The sequence below is a fragment of the Corvus kubaryi genome, unplaced genomic scaffold (genome assembly GCF_017639235.1).
Source record: "Corvus kubaryi isolate FWS band 111438036 unplaced genomic scaffold, C.kubaryi_AGA036_p1.0 65018, whole genome shotgun sequence".
Classification (NCBI taxonomy): Eukaryota; Metazoa; Chordata; class Aves; order Passeriformes; family Corvidae; genus Corvus; species Corvus kubaryi.
The window spans coordinates 22,668-38,017 of NW_024581697.1; the positions used below are offsets into that span (position 1 = coordinate 22,668).

At 40.5% G+C, this 15,350-nt stretch overlaps 1 long non-coding RNA gene across 17 annotated transcripts in view; it reads left to right on the forward strand.

Moving 5' to 3' along the window:
- Positions 1-15,350, forward strand: part of LOC121672864 — an 81,732-nt gene that overhangs the window by 18,243 nt on the left and 48,139 nt on the right. For all 17 annotated transcript variants that reach the window (XR_006019059.1, XR_006019048.1, XR_006019047.1 and 14 more), the window contains 2 exons: positions 6,886-6,969; positions 7,056-7,185. This is a non-coding gene — a long non-coding RNA (uncharacterized LOC121672864). The remainder of the gene's footprint in view (positions 1-6,885; positions 6,970-7,055; positions 7,186-15,350) is intronic.

Sequence of the window (15,350 nt, forward strand, 5' to 3'; positions counted from 1 at the left end):
TTTGTACAGTGTTTATATTTGCTTTTACATGGCTTTTACTGCCTCAGAAAGCCATTTATGGAGAGGAAACAATGTGAAACCTGCTCTTCTCATGTGATTTTCATCATCCAGAGATTTGAATAAGTGGGATCTGCTCTTTTCGTGCTATTCTGTCCCCATAAATTACTCCTGGAGGCATTAAAAGGGCTTGTGAAAAACACAGTAATAAATAGCCAGAGCACAAATACAAATGTTGCAAACTGCTCATGCTGCTGTGGCAGCAGCTCTGCTGTGAATTTATTGAGCAAAACTGATGAGGGACCTCCGTACCTGTGTCAGCTCTGCTCTGTGTGGAGCCTCATTTTACACCGCTGAAACCCACGCTAAAAATCCTTTTTTTTTATGGGATGACTTTTATAACAGCATTGTGATTGCTCAGGAGCTGACTGGGTTACTCTGGTTATTCCAGAAGAGCAGAGGATTAAGGAAAATGAGGGGAGAAAGGAAATATCAGCTGCAAAAGGATTTTGTAGCCCATGCCACCTGCAGCAGCTCCCTGCCCTGGGTGGACCGTGCCTCTCTGGGCAGGGACAGCGAGGTTGTGTAACAGAGGAGAGCTCTGCCAGGTCCTTTCTCCTGACACATCCCAGACCACAAGTATGGCCCCTACATCTGAGGGAGAGGAGCAGCAGGGGCACGTGTGAGTCATGGCCCTCATGACAGGGGAATTCCTTGCTGGCTGCTGGCAGCTGCCACGCTGAGCGGTTTCCACTCCCCGAGCATTACGGAAAGAGCCCTTCTGAGCTGAGTGCTGAATTCTGATTTCTCACCTCCCTTCAAAATAGAAGATCCTGACATAGGGGGTTTTTTTGATTAAACAGTTCTCATGACTGTTCCTTTGAGAACTGGGAGAAGCCCAGATTCACACAAGCCCCAGCGTATCCTTCAAAAGGTGACTGAGTCAAATTGCCTGTCCCCTTGATAAGAAAACAATGAACAAAATATTAATCAGCAAAACTGCCAGGTTGTCTAACTTTCTATGGCATTTAATTAATGCAAACCCTGGTTTCATCTCTTAAAAGCCCCCTTGATCTGCCCACAAGTGTGTGTTCTGTGCTGGGAGCTGAGGCGGGCTGGTTCTGCCTGCTGCAGTCACTGCGTCTGTATGGGAAGCTCAGAGCTGCTGCTCCTTCTTACACAAGTTGGTGATCAGTCCTTTAGGTTAAAAAAGTTCAGATTCGGGTCTTCTTTCATGAGTGTATGAAATGAGACAGACCTGTGCGTGAGGAAAGAGCAGAGCTCCACTCCTCACTCTGCTCTAAGTGGGAGAGACAGTAAAAGTACCTGGAAAATGAGGATACATTCCTGAGTATCACTGTATTGAAAATAACACATAGCACACTTAATAAGTTTTTTATTGCAAAATGTAGATGCTACTGCAGTGGTATTTTAGAAATAGCTGGTGGCGTACCTGTAACTAGGATTGCTTGAAACTTTCCAGGCTACTTTATTTCCTTGTAATTCTGTCAAGCTCCAAATACTCACATTAAAATTTCCAGTGCTGGTATCAGCTCTGGTTGATTTACTTAGAACAGTTTCAACCCAACACAAATAAAATTTTAAGGGAATTTGGAAGTTTGAGGCAAGGGAGGCATAGGTGTTCTCTCGATTCAGAATGAAATGAAATTATGAAATAACTGAATTTCCTGAATACTGGAAATTTGGAGCTCTGCTTCTACATACTCCTTCAGCAGGGAATGTTATAAAATACAAGTGGTTCTGATTTACCCAGGCACATGTATCCTGATTTCCTGAAAGACACAGTCAGAAGGCTGAACTGAAACCTATTGGGAAGATTTTTGTTCACCTTTAATTTTAAATTGAAAACTTTATAATCATTTGGGCATAATATACCATGCCAGGTACCTTTTGCAGTCTTTGGCAAATTTCGACTGATTTTGAATCAGGAACAAGAGTATAAGTATACATGAGTTTATATTAGTACACATATATAATAACATTTTTATCCTATATATTATATTTATCATATATAAAATACATTCATATTTTAGTTTAAAATTGCATTCGTATATAAAATTTATATTTTATATATATATACCTATGTATAAGGGGGACTGTTCTCCTTGAAAAGCTTATTATTTAGAAATGGGTATCGGGAAATCATGAAATTAGGGTTTCCTGCAAAGTGTTTATTTGGCTTCCCTTTGTACCTGTGCTTGGTCTAGTCTTTAATTACTTGACCATGTGCTATATTCAGCAGTGCACCCTGGTCTAATTCACTTCAGAAGGTGGAGCAGCTCAGGACATGAGTCAGAGCTGGGGAGAGCAGGAGGCTGATGCCTGACGGACTTTGCCTGTATTTGCTGTGGAAGCAGGGAGAGCTTAGTAAAAGGCAGAGAATTGAAAAGAAAATGTGAGATCTCATGGTTCAAGCATCTGAATCCTGCAAAACTTTCATCCAGTCTCAGAGAAGTCAATTTGAACTAAATTCTTCCCAACTGGCTATTAATTTTATTTTGCTTCCTGCGTTTCCATTTGCAGAGTACACTGCCTGTGCTATTTCTCCTGACATATGAAGCTGTACAACGTTAAACATTCTGAGAAATCAATTCCCAGACATCTCAGTTTGGGGACCCATCTCTAGCAGAATGTTTTGACCTGAATCTCTTTGTGTTTCAGTTTCCCATCTGTTAAACAAGAATAATAATATCCTCTCGTCTTACAGGGTGTTGTTAGGAGAAATGAGGGTTGTGAAGCACTCATATGCCATACTGATAAGAGCCCTAGAAAAACACACAAGAAAATTAGCAATTGTGTCTTGCAAGCAGGTTTGGAGTAGTATGTGGTAAATGAGGCCTCAAGCCACATGCTGAATAATGACACTGAAACAAAATATTGAATATCTGCTCATTAAGTGAACACTGTCCATCCTGAGGTAGAATCTGGAAAACAAGGCATAATTCTATATTTAAAGAGTGACTCATAATGCAGATGAATAGGGGTTTATGGTTAACCTTAGTTCTGACGTTTCGATCACTTGGGTTTGCAGATCTAATGGGTGCATGTGCAAAAGGATACATGTGCCTAAAAAGATACAAAATCTGAGTTCAAAAATGCTTGTTGTTCAATGAAATATGCAGGATCTTTATTTTGGTCTCTGCAAAGGAAATGTTTCCTGGTGCCTGGTGGGTTTTGGAAAGACACTGCAGCTCTCCTGTTTGAGAAAGAATTTTCAAGCAAATGTTAAAGTGTAGCTTGTTACCTCTCCTTTGTTTTTAAATGATGAGAAAAGCTTTACAGCTGGGAAGGCTGGTAGTGGAAATAGTTTTGAGATTAATGCTTGGATTCTTGCACACACCTGGATGGGCTCCTGCAAAATTTGCATGGGGAATTACAGCACATTCTGTTATTAATACTTCTTCCTATGGCTTGTGGAAAAGGGAACTCCTAAGTTCTGTAGCAATCAATTGCAGAGCTTCCACAGAGCTAGACAGAGTACTTATTAAAGATCCAAGAATATTTTGGCAGAATAACAGAAGGGTATTAATTGGCTATGGATAAATTCTGTCTGGAAGGTAAATGAAGGGGTTTTTAACCATCATAGCAAAAGGATTCTTGAGTACCTTCCCTTTGGGAGGAGACATGGAGTTTCCTTTTTTCCCTCAGAAGATGTCTGGTAAAAATATAGAATGGGTTTGCAGAGCTGAAGATCTGTATGAGGGCAAATAGGGCTTAAGACCCTAAGAAATCTTTTTCTGGTCTCATATCTGGTATTTCTTATCGCTAAAAGCAGTCCTCACAAGGTTGACATTTATTTTCTCCACACGGGAGAAACTGACTCCTGGAGGGATGAAAGAATAAATCCAATCTCCTCAGCTTCATTAATGAGGACTCATGAGCAGAGCAAGGAATCAGAAAGACATCTTTCCAAATGAGACAGGTCCTAGGTATGAAGGAGTAAAGTGCTCTGCCTTCTTGTGCCCCTCTACAAACCCTTCCCTGCTTTCTGAAGGATGGAGATCCCCATGGAAGAGGGATCCAGCATGATGCAGTGGTAGATGCTGTCTGTACCCCAGTGTTTGGTCTCCTCTTCCTTATTCTCTGCTGTTTGCAAAGTAGGCCTGAATTGGCATTGCTGATAAAGGCTCCTTCCCAGACACAAAGAAGAGAGGAACAATTCCAGGCCACTTTGTAAGTCACTGGGAACAAAACATAGCTGCCCCTGCACCTTGTGAGGGGTGTACAGTGTGTCTGATTGCTTAGCCATCAGCAGGAGGCAGCTTAGGGTGAACCATTCCTGCTGCTTTGCCGCTATTAAGATCCAGCAGTACCTTGATGTTTCCTCACTGGCAATAATTTGCAGTATTAAACACTTCAAGCCACTCTAAAATTAGTTCCAGGAGGCATTTTTTGCTTTCATTTCAGAGCTCTCGTGAGCCTTTCCTACGCTGTAAGCCTGCTACAGCTAATTACCTGATGGTTACAGTGCTCCAGAAGATTTCAAATATCTGTCTTTTCCACTGCTCTAAAGACCCAAGTGGGGTTACAGCACAGAACTTGTACCAGGAGTGTTTGCCAAACACTGTAACGAGCTCAGACAGCTTCGTGAGATGGGCAAATAAACCACTGCAAACAAAATTACCTTCGTCCACTGTCTCCATCCAAGATTCAAAGCAAACTTATTTTTGCACCTTTAAAAACATCTCAGAGAGCCACTGAAAGTAATGCTTTTATGTCTTGAGCCCTCTCCATCTCTCTGACCTATTGGATAGGCTCCAGAATCACAGTACACATTTTCAGCCTCTAGTGCTGTGGTTTAAGAGTTTGCGAGGAATATTTGGTATTTTACTTTGAGAACACCTGAAGTGCATGGTGCTTCTGTTTGTCCAATGCAGGCATGTCACTGTCAGAGCCAGAGGTAGAATAATTTTTGGAGAAGTGAGAAATCTTATCACAGCAGAAAAAAAAAAAAAAAAAAAAAAAAAAAGCACAGCTGGAAGAAGGCCCTCTGCAGAAATCCATTGGCAGCAGAAGATATAGATTTCTTGAAGATAACAGTTCACTCTGTTTGGTGTTTCTGGCCACTCTCTTTGGCCCATGCTGACTATGGCCATGTCATCATCCTTTCTATTTTCTTCCCACCCTTCCCTGGCCCCCTTGAGATGTTTCACTCTCTGAATATGTGTCATGTACAAAAATCTTACTCTCCTGACCACAGCAGAAATCCAGAGCGGTTTGTTTCTTTACTTGTGATTTCAAAGGCTGACTTTTTTCCACTTGGCACCATGCCCCAAAAGAAATTATCTTCCTCTTGTACTTCTCCCAGTCATCACTGCTGTTAGGATCATTTAAAACCTGCTTGCTTATTGCTTCTGAGGCATCAAGGCAGGCCCAGCTTCATCCACCAGTTCCCAGCCTTAATTTTTGAGTTTGGTGTTCATGTTGTTAAACTGACTGCAATTTAAAACGTATTTCATGCAGCCAGGACCAGAAACAGATATTTTTACTCTTTGGGCCATCAGCCAACAAACTGAAGTTGTTACTTCATTTACTCTGAATAAAAGATGTCCATCATCTTCAGGGAGGCACTTGGAGAAGCTGCCCACCACAGTAGCTCAGTGTTTCATCAGCCATTGCTGGGAGCCTCCAGCACATCTCACTACCTCAAGTCATGTTTTTTTACCATAGTGGCCTAATGTGAAACAAATTGTAAGTGCCAAGTCCCAGTAGCAGGGCTTGGCTGTTTCAATATGATTTTCACTTGGAAATGATGTTTGAAAACTGGATTCTGAGAGTGAGACCCAGCTCCCTTTGAAGCCAACAGGAGTTTCAGCCTCCACTTCCACAGCCCAAGGGTTGGGCTCTTTGTTCTTTTGTATAGTGCAGTTTGTGAGTAATTCCTATGATCCAAGTGACAGGCTGGATTTTCTAACATGTTTCCAAACTGTGCTTCTTCTGAGACCAGATTCCTGTACTGCCTCTCCCAAAATAAGGAGCATGGATGGAGGAAATCCGTTCAAACTGAGTAAACAGCTCGTGAGGGTAGGCCAGCAGGATTCATTCATGCTCATTCAGCCCAGGCTGGCTGGTTTGATTCCAGTTGGAGCACTCTCTTCATTACAGGCCCCCTGGGGAATGTTAATCTGTACAGTATAAACATTTATAAACATCTACTAAATCATTACACTTCAGCTGCCCCATAAACACTCCTGAATGCTTTCCTTAGGCAGCATTGGTTGGGTAATGTGTGGCTTTTTGGAATGAGTTTACGGGTGTTTGGCGCTGGTAGAAATATGGGGAGAGGGCACGGGAGGTTAAATAACATTGTTTAAGCTCCATGTCTTTTTTAGGATAGAGACAGAAGCGGATTGTGATGAATTAAGGTGGGCCTGGCTGGTAGATGCTGAGGACAAGCCCAGGTTGTAGAGGGGCTAAGACAGCCTGTCAGCTTTGCACACTGGATTTTAGTGATGCTGTTGCCAGGAACATCACAAAATGCACTTCTCACCAGTCCACTTGACATTTCTGGGCCAGGCAATACGTCATTATTCATCTATAACTGCAACAGAAAGTGCCTCTGAAAGAACTGCCTGATGCAAGGGAAAAGTGTAGACATAACTTCAGAAAACTGAGCCAGAACTAACATAACGCCCAGAACTGCAATCAGCTGGGCTGCAGGCCCAGGGCTCACTTGTATGTGTTTACAGGATAGATAAGTATATATATGTACTGACAAAAATAAGTATGTTTGTGACCCAAAATGAACATATATATATTTGTGAAGTGAACAGGAATCAGTTTCAAATGCACACCTAGCAAAGCAAGCCTTGAACTCTGTAAAGCTGAACTTCTCAATTTATTTGTGATCTGTTCCCTAACCTGAAGGTGCTGGCATGACTGAGCATTCCCAGGACTGGGGTCAGAGTGATTCCCTCCCCACCTGTAGAAGTTGTATTGAATATAGAAATAGTAAGTAAAAAGCAAACAAACAAGCCTTCCCATAATCAAATGGGTAAAGGAAAATTCCCTCAATTATTATTTTTGCTTGTTTGCAGAGGTCCGGAAAAGCTGGGAACTGATAGAGGTGTCATTAATTACCGTGAAGATTGTGTTCAAGTAATGTAACCTGAGCAGAAGTTAAACATGTTGTATGTGAGAGAGTGGTGTTTACTGACAGCCTGATGAGTAAGTAACAGCTTGATTTCTAAAAAGCGTCTTAGAGAAAATGATTTAATTGGCTATAATTATATCATATCCTACACTTGAGTGAATATGCCTGTGTGCACAGATCTGGTTTACTTGTACATGTTACAGGTATGTGGCTGGGCACAATAGCTCATCTGCAGGAGCTGCTAACAAGAGCCTCCCTTTCCATCTCCTCCCTCTTGCATTCATAACACACAGCCACTGCCTTCCAGATATGACTACACCTATTTGTGAAATGAGAGCACAGAAAACAAGATTTTTTTTTTTCCTAAGTGGACCTAGATGCACAGTGCATCCTTTTCAGAGCCCCAGGGCCATGGAACAGTGGCTGTGACATCTGCAGACTATGGCCCACTCTGCCCTGACCTGCTCGGACACCAGCATCAGGCCAAAAATACCTTGCAAGGAAATGGGACAAGAAAAATAGTTTTATTATTCAAGTTTACCAAAACCTCCCTAAAACATGAAATCAAACCATAGCCATCATAGGCTAAAGGTGACTTTACCATATCTGCACTTCCAGCTTGCAAATCTCCCTATGTGTGTGTACATATCTCATCAGTAGTAGAGGGTGATTTTCCCACAGCTTTCCTGTGGCATGTAATGAGGTGAGTAATTTAAAATCTTCTGCGTATGGTCAAGGTTTGAGCTCACGGAAAGCATTACACATTATTAGTTTCAATTGGTCTTTTAACATCCCTCTTAAAGGGTCAATAAATGAGATTGCCTAGAAGTAAAGCCGTTGTTATCATGTGTAGGGTTACAGTCACAGCTGGAGGGCACGGGCAGGGACAGGCTGTCTGTCTGCCTGTGTAGGAGACTTCAGTCACCAGTCAGGGTTCTATTAATTTTATAGTGCCTTAAATTCATATTGTAATTATGAGAAATAAGCAGAGAGAAAGAGAGATCTCCTTTTAATATGTTTTTAAAAATCTGGAGCCTATTACCCCACTTAATTCCAATTATATTACAGCTGGACTTTTATCTCCATACACTGCAAATAAACTCAGGCCAAGGTAACTGGGATATATGCTTCTAACTCAAAAACAGGAACCTGTGGGCAGTAGACAGAAGAGACCAGAGGAACCAGCGTTAAGCCTCAGGAGTGTCACATTATGAATTTTAGGTTTTCTTTTTTAAGTATCTGGGTTGAAATTTGGTGACTTAATTCAAAAGCAAAACTGAATTCAGTAGTCTCACACAAGCCCCTAGTGGAAATCATTTATCCACTTGGAAAGATCACCATATGTTTTACCATGATGAGGTCTTTGATAGCAAAGTAAGGCTTGGAATATCCTTAGCAAGGATGACTGGGAGATAGAAGCTTTTAAAAGTGAAGGGTGATGTACATCATTTCACTGCTGCCTGGGGTGAAGTATGATACAGTACAGCAATTGCATAGATGTGGGGAACCCAAAGCTGAAAAAGTGATAGAATTTGCCTAGTGGCTTGATTAGTATTTACTGAAATGTTCTCAAAGTCTGTAACTATGTTATTTGGATACTTCAGCTCTGGTTTAAGTGCACAGAAAGGAAAGCTCGCACAACATGGTTACTATAGAGGCTTTTCCATTGTGTTAAAAAATACTAGAAGAGGGGACTGCAAACATCACTTTATAGGACAGTGATGAGACTTACAGGATAAGTCTTAGGATATCAAGAACTCAAGGTGTTTTGCAGGCACAAGGCTGGTGCTTCCAGCTATGCTTATACTGCCCAGTGACCAAGACTTTCAGTGGCGTGTCTCAGTGGGTGTTTACCTGGGCATTTAAGATGACTGGTGTAATGTAAACTTCATTAGAGCCATTTAATATTGGCTGGGCATGATCTACTGCAGCCTTTGCCCGTATTTCTTCATAGCCCTGAGGGGTGGGATAGTGATGGTGGGCACTGTTAGTTTAGAGGACTGAACACCAGCTGCTTAAAACCAGTTTGTCTCAGGCCCCTCTGCAGTGAGGCTGCGAGAAGGTGCTCTGTGTAAACCTCAAGCTCTTTTCTTCCAGCTGTGAGTAAAGAATGGGATGTATTGCAGCACCTTCAGTCTCAGGTCTGGGATGGGACACTTTCTGTTGGCTTGGCATGTGATGAGAGCTGTCCCCGGGCAGCCACACAGTCTCCAGGGAGAAATGTGTGCCCTTTGGTGCCACTCCTGCCCTCTGCTCCTCTTTCCAGACTTCTGGGTTTCCCTTGACTAACCTTGTCCTTGTGAGCACACTTAAATCAGCACTTTCTTCTCTTTTTTTCCTCAAATATAAATGCCATTAAATGCTCACTGGAGGCACTGTTGCCATCCTGGGTGAGTAACTGTGCCCACATAGCTGATTCTTATGCTGTTCCCATCAAATTGAGGACCCAAAACATGAAATTTTTATCCAAAAAAATCAGTTTCCATTTTCCCAATCCGTCTCCAGTCTTGCCTGCAAAGGGAAATCTGGGAGTGCCTTTCACAAAGATATTGACCAAATGACTTCCAATAGCAAATGGGCATATGGGAAATTAAAGATGGTTCATGAACAGCCAGAAACTGGGAAAAGAGGCAAGGTCAGCTGAAGAGAGCCTTATAATTTAGTTCCTGCTGCAGAGACAGATAAGTTGTACGTAGTCCTTAGGTTGACCCAGTGAATAAAAACAAATCATGCAGCCAGCTTTAGAGATAAGCACGGCTTCAGAGTTCCCTGGACAGTGTTTTCCAACACTAATGTACAGTCCAACCCAGGGACTTCAACCAAAGGAACAGATTTGTGGAAATAGTTCTGCTTCCTCCTTTCCTTGCAGTGTAAGTTTGTGCAGAGGGAAAAGCCTACTCTTAAAAGATTAATGCTGTTAGTGTGATTTTGCTAAGTTGTTGTGTCTGTATCTCAGATTTTAGCAGATATTATGTAGTAAAACATAAGTGTGAGACTTTGTCTAACTTTACCCCTTCTTTTTCATGCAAATGCTTCTAGAGGTGGTCAGAACTGTATTTGGTACCGTCATGTGAAAGGCACAAGCCTCTCAAAGTCAGTCTCTCGTAGGCTAAACTTGTCCCTGTCACAAAATCTGTGCTCTGCTTAGCCTGAAGTAGGCACAATACTTCTAGCAGGGAAGGCAGTAGTTGTACAAACCTCTACCTGCTAGAAATCTCCTTTCTCATGGCTGCCGTGGCTGTGTTATGGAGAGAGGGACCAAAGGGAAAGCACTGCAAACAATGCTTTTGCCAAAGTAATACAAGCTCTTCAAGTTTTTCCAAATGTGTCAATTCAGCGCCATTCCTTAAGAAGGAGTGAGTAAAGGGTTTGATCCAAAGGCTAGTTGTCAGTAGCAGTCCTGCCCGTTGGCTGCACTGGGGTTTGGATTTGGCCCTAAATCCTACAGCTGTGCCCATTAAAAATTAAGTAAAAAGCCTTGGCAAAGTATTCCAACCATCGTAAACAAACATGTTCCCAATATGAAATGCATTTAATGGAGTTTTGCAGCATTGGTCTCCTGGGCAAGCACATTAGTCTCTGTTTTCCCTCCCTGTCCTAATGGCCACAGCCAGAGGGGGGCTGGTTTGAACTGTGAAGGAGGCTGGTTTTTATCCACATTGAGTGGAGAGGCATAAATTGGCATTCCATATCATCATAAAAAAAACTTCCCAGCAATTATTAAAAGATTCTTATCTCTTGCTCCCTACATGGATAATGAGATCCCTCTCTGCTGGACTGAGACAGCCTGTCTCTCAGCTCACTTAATGAAATGGACCCAAGTTTGCAAATTAGCATAGCCCTGACTCCAAACGTAACCTCTTGTTGTCTAGTTGTACATCAAGGCCCCTGGCTTATGTCTTTTCTTATTAACACCCCGTAATCATGTCAACCCTCTTTAGTTTTCATTTCCTGTTTCCTTTTACAAATTCACTTTTGAGTTTTGAGCACAATGTTGGATGCCTTTGGATGCAGTGAGATTTTATTTTTGTCTCATTTTTAACATTATTGCAGTATAAGTTTATCAGTGGGTCCTGGGGTGGATCAGGGAATCTGTTTTCTGTTCCATATTTTTGCTGGTTGGTTGCCATGTGATCTTAAAGCAGCTCCTTTTGTATGTCTGTGCTCATTTCCCTTCCACTTTTTAGGATTTTTATTTTGGACTGTAAAATCTCAGCAACAGATATTTTGTCTTGGCCTAAATTTGGTCGGTGCCTTGTAGAGTGTTTTTTTTGTTTCTGCAAGGTTGTCTGTGTAATAGACTATTAATAAAGAACAGTGATCTTGGGCCCTAACAAACACAATATGCTAAAGGCTTTCTAAGAAGTCAAGAAGGATGAACCCTTTGAAACTCTTTTTCTTTCTCTCTCCCCTGATGTGAAACTTCATTGTTGGACCTTGAGAGTAATAAATCAAAGCAGCTGAAAGAAGAAAATCGTGATTTCTTTTGCCCATGTATAGCTGACCCAATCTGCCTTTGATAAGGCAGTGCCCTTCCACTTTATCCACTACCCTACTAATTATCCTTCACTTTCATGAGCACTAAAATCCACTCACACATTAGAATAAAAAAAGAAACAGGGCTGTGATTAGTTGTGTACAGATAAGAAGCAGCCCACAGTGTTAGCTGGGTAATAACATTTTCTAAGACTCCTTTTTTTTTTTCCCTGGAATTCATTTCCTCTCACTTACATCCATTGCAGTAAAAAGTACTTACAGTTTCTAACACAAAAGATAACTCTTCAATGCAAAGCTTTAGTGTGTGTCTTTAAAAGATTTACTCCTTTATCAAGTATTAATTTAAGAAAGGGTGCCTTGTAGGTAAGGCAACGACATCAGTCATAGTCTTCAGGGCAGCAGATTTATTAATTTAATAGGTTTATCCATTTTACAGCTTGGATAATCATATTTCACTAAACTGGTACACAAGGAGCCCTCAGCCCATCTGACAGCTTTATTCTTGTGTAAGTTAGCAAGCACATTTTGTACTCATGACCTTGTGAATTGTACAAGTGCGAGGAGCTAGAGGGGAATGACAGACCAAATCCAAGGAACGTGTCAGCATTTCAGTTTTCCTGAACGAGATTTATAAAGGGAACTGTGAGGAACCTCAGCTGAAAAGAGAACTTAAACATCTGTTAATTTATTTGGCTTAAGAAAATATGCAGAATTTAAAAAAATGAAAGATTAATGGAATATTAATTTAAAAAATAAGGACCTAATATGTTTATCAAACACATCAGTTTAACAGTAGAATTGTTCCCCTGACTATAGAGGAGTTGTTCTTGAACTGGAACAACTGGAAAAGAATTGGGCTGGGTTTGTCTAAGGTAAATTCCTTTGGTACATGCTCATGTTTACTCTTCGTGTTTCTCTGTGCTTGCTGTGGCCACTAAATTCCCTCTATAAGTGTCTAAAATTCTTGGAACTGGCTGGGAATTAGAAGATTAAGGCAAGGATGGAGCGAAGATTTTCAAAACGCCTCGATAAAAACCATTTTATAGTTAAAACCCACAGGAATATGTGTTGCTTGAAAGCATTTCTTGTTTGCTATGTAGGAAAGACAGCAAGCACGCACTTCTTTACTGCTTGGCAGTCCTATTGAACTGTTGGGAGAAAAAGAAAATATTTCCCAATTTGTTTAAAAGCTTCACTTAAAACTGCACTTTGTAAAAACCATGTTTCAGTGTCTTGATGAAAAGATGACTTATTCAGGAAGAAGATATTTCCTGTGCAAAATAACATTCAATTGAAAATTAACTTGTGTCAGAAAATAGAACATTTGGGGCTAATCCTAGTCTGTCCTTTTAATAAAAGCAAAAGCTGAGCTACTTACACTGTACTAACTGCAAGCTCTTCAAATAAAAGAGCAAATACCTGGGACCTCATCATAAAATGGTCCATTTGGCAGCAGGGAAAGAACTGAAAGAATTGTAGACCTCAGGGATTTATTTTCATTTATATTCAAACTCCTTTACACATTCTTGACACATAAAGAGGGGTATTTTGTGCAAATCAGAATCAGGCCATGGAGACAGAAATTTCAAAAGCTTTGAGTATTAGTTGAACATGACAGGGCAGTGCTGAGATACAATGTGCCCTTAATTTACTCTCCTCTATACCCCTCACTTGCATTTCACTCATTTTTGACAGCAGGTGATGCCTTTTCAGCTTCTCTTCGCAGGTGTCAAGGTCTGTCTGTCCAAGTAGAATGCAGAGCAAAGTCAAACACTTGCTCTGAAAGTTTAAAAAACTTCATGCCCTCTTCCAGTCACTTGCACTTTCTGGTTTGTACACAGCAATAGTGTTTGGGTTTAAAGTGTTGTATGAGGATATTTATGTTTGCCAGAGAATTCCTTCTAAAAGGAAATATTATTAATCATATTGCATTTTGAGCTGTTGTATTTACAGCAATGTCTGAACTTTCACCATAAAGTACACAAACAAGTGTCACACAGGGAAAACATTTCTCTTGTTGCTAAAAAGTTAGTACTGCTGCCTGCTGCGCACTAGAAAGAAAAGATATTGTATGAACCTTCTGTTTGGCCCTTTTTTAATTTGCAGGGCCTGAAAATCTAATTGTGTGCTGCCTTTAGGCATGTTCCCTGCAGGTCTGGCAGGATTGCTCTGAGAAATATTTTTGGTTGGTTTTTTTTTGGGATCTTGTGTTCATTTTCCCATCTGGAAGACTGTGAATTGAGGTGACATTTCCAAGGCATTGTCATGGAACTGAAACTCTGATTTAATTTGTGACCATCTGAGGGACATGAAGAAGGTGGCCAGTTGTGCTAGAGGATGCCAAGCCCCATCTTGCCTAAAACTGGCAAAAAAGGAACTTCTTGTTAGAGGTGACACCGTGGTCCCAGCAGGATTTGGAGCTTTTGATCTTTTCCTTTTCTCTTCTTACAGACTGGAGCCTGTTGTTCACAGAACAGGCTCAATCACAGGGATGCGTTTTAGTTGGCTGTGGATGCGTTACTGGTTGGGATCCCTAATTATTACCAATTTGCAGATTGCCTGGAATGTCTTATTAAAATTCGTGTGGAATGATTGATCATAATCAAAAAATTAATCACCAATCAGCCCTGGCAATTAACATTGTCAAGTCTATTTGCATATATCTGGTAATTTATGCTGCTGCTGGAAGAAGGGACTTTTCCTGAATGTTATTGATTAGGTGAGAAGAGCCAAATGCTTCTTTCACTGGGACATGAGCCTTTATTAGATAGGGCTGATAAGTGTAAGTGTAAGGAACTGAAGTCTGCTGTGACATGGGCATCTTCAAGTGTCTGAAAGGCATTTCTTACATATTAAGAATGGCATATTTTGCTTTAAAAAAGCTTTGACTTTTGGCTCTTGTTTACTGTAGGTGCTTTAAATCCATTAGGATAAAAACACATCATAATATCAGCCTAGGCAGTGAGATTTTCCTTGCAAGAAGTTACTTAATAGATGTTGTTATTTACTGTTATGAATAAGAAATTTGCAGGCTTGCAATTAATTTGATGAATTGTGGTAATTAAGCTACGAAGAACTGCATAACAAAGTCTTAGTAGAGGTTGACAATAGTCTGCACTGTTCAGTCAGTGGATTTTTTTAATACCTTTTAAATATTTCTGCATTGTTTTTCTTTTTAAATTAATATTTTTATTAATGTATTTGAGGTTTATTATCCAGTCATCAACACTGATTTTTTTTTTCAAATTTGCTTGGAATTGCTTATGGGATAACACATCTGTTTGAGATGTTATAAGTCTGGTCATGGTTTCTGGAGTTTATAACCTTTTTTTCACTGTAACCTTTGGTTTTGCTTCAACACCTTTCTGTGTCTCTCATACCTGGTGCTGTAACTGCAACTACATGAAAATGCAGGCTCTACTATCATAAATTAATTTTTCATTTATAACTACTTAAATATTAAGAGCAAATTAATTTAAGCCAATAGGCAAAGTGATAACAGTTTATTCTCTGGCCATGTCGGCCCTACTCGTGATAGCACAATTAAATCTATTCCAATAACCAAAGAGGGTCAACAATTTAAGTGACAAAATTATACTGAAAAGAAAGGCCAGCAAAACCACGATTTTTCTCTCTAGTGTCTGAATTTAAAAGGCAGAACAATGCAAAATATGTTTAATTTAAAAATTTACATTCCTTTGACTGATATTAATTCTTAGTTGTAGGTTTGTTGTAAGCTAGA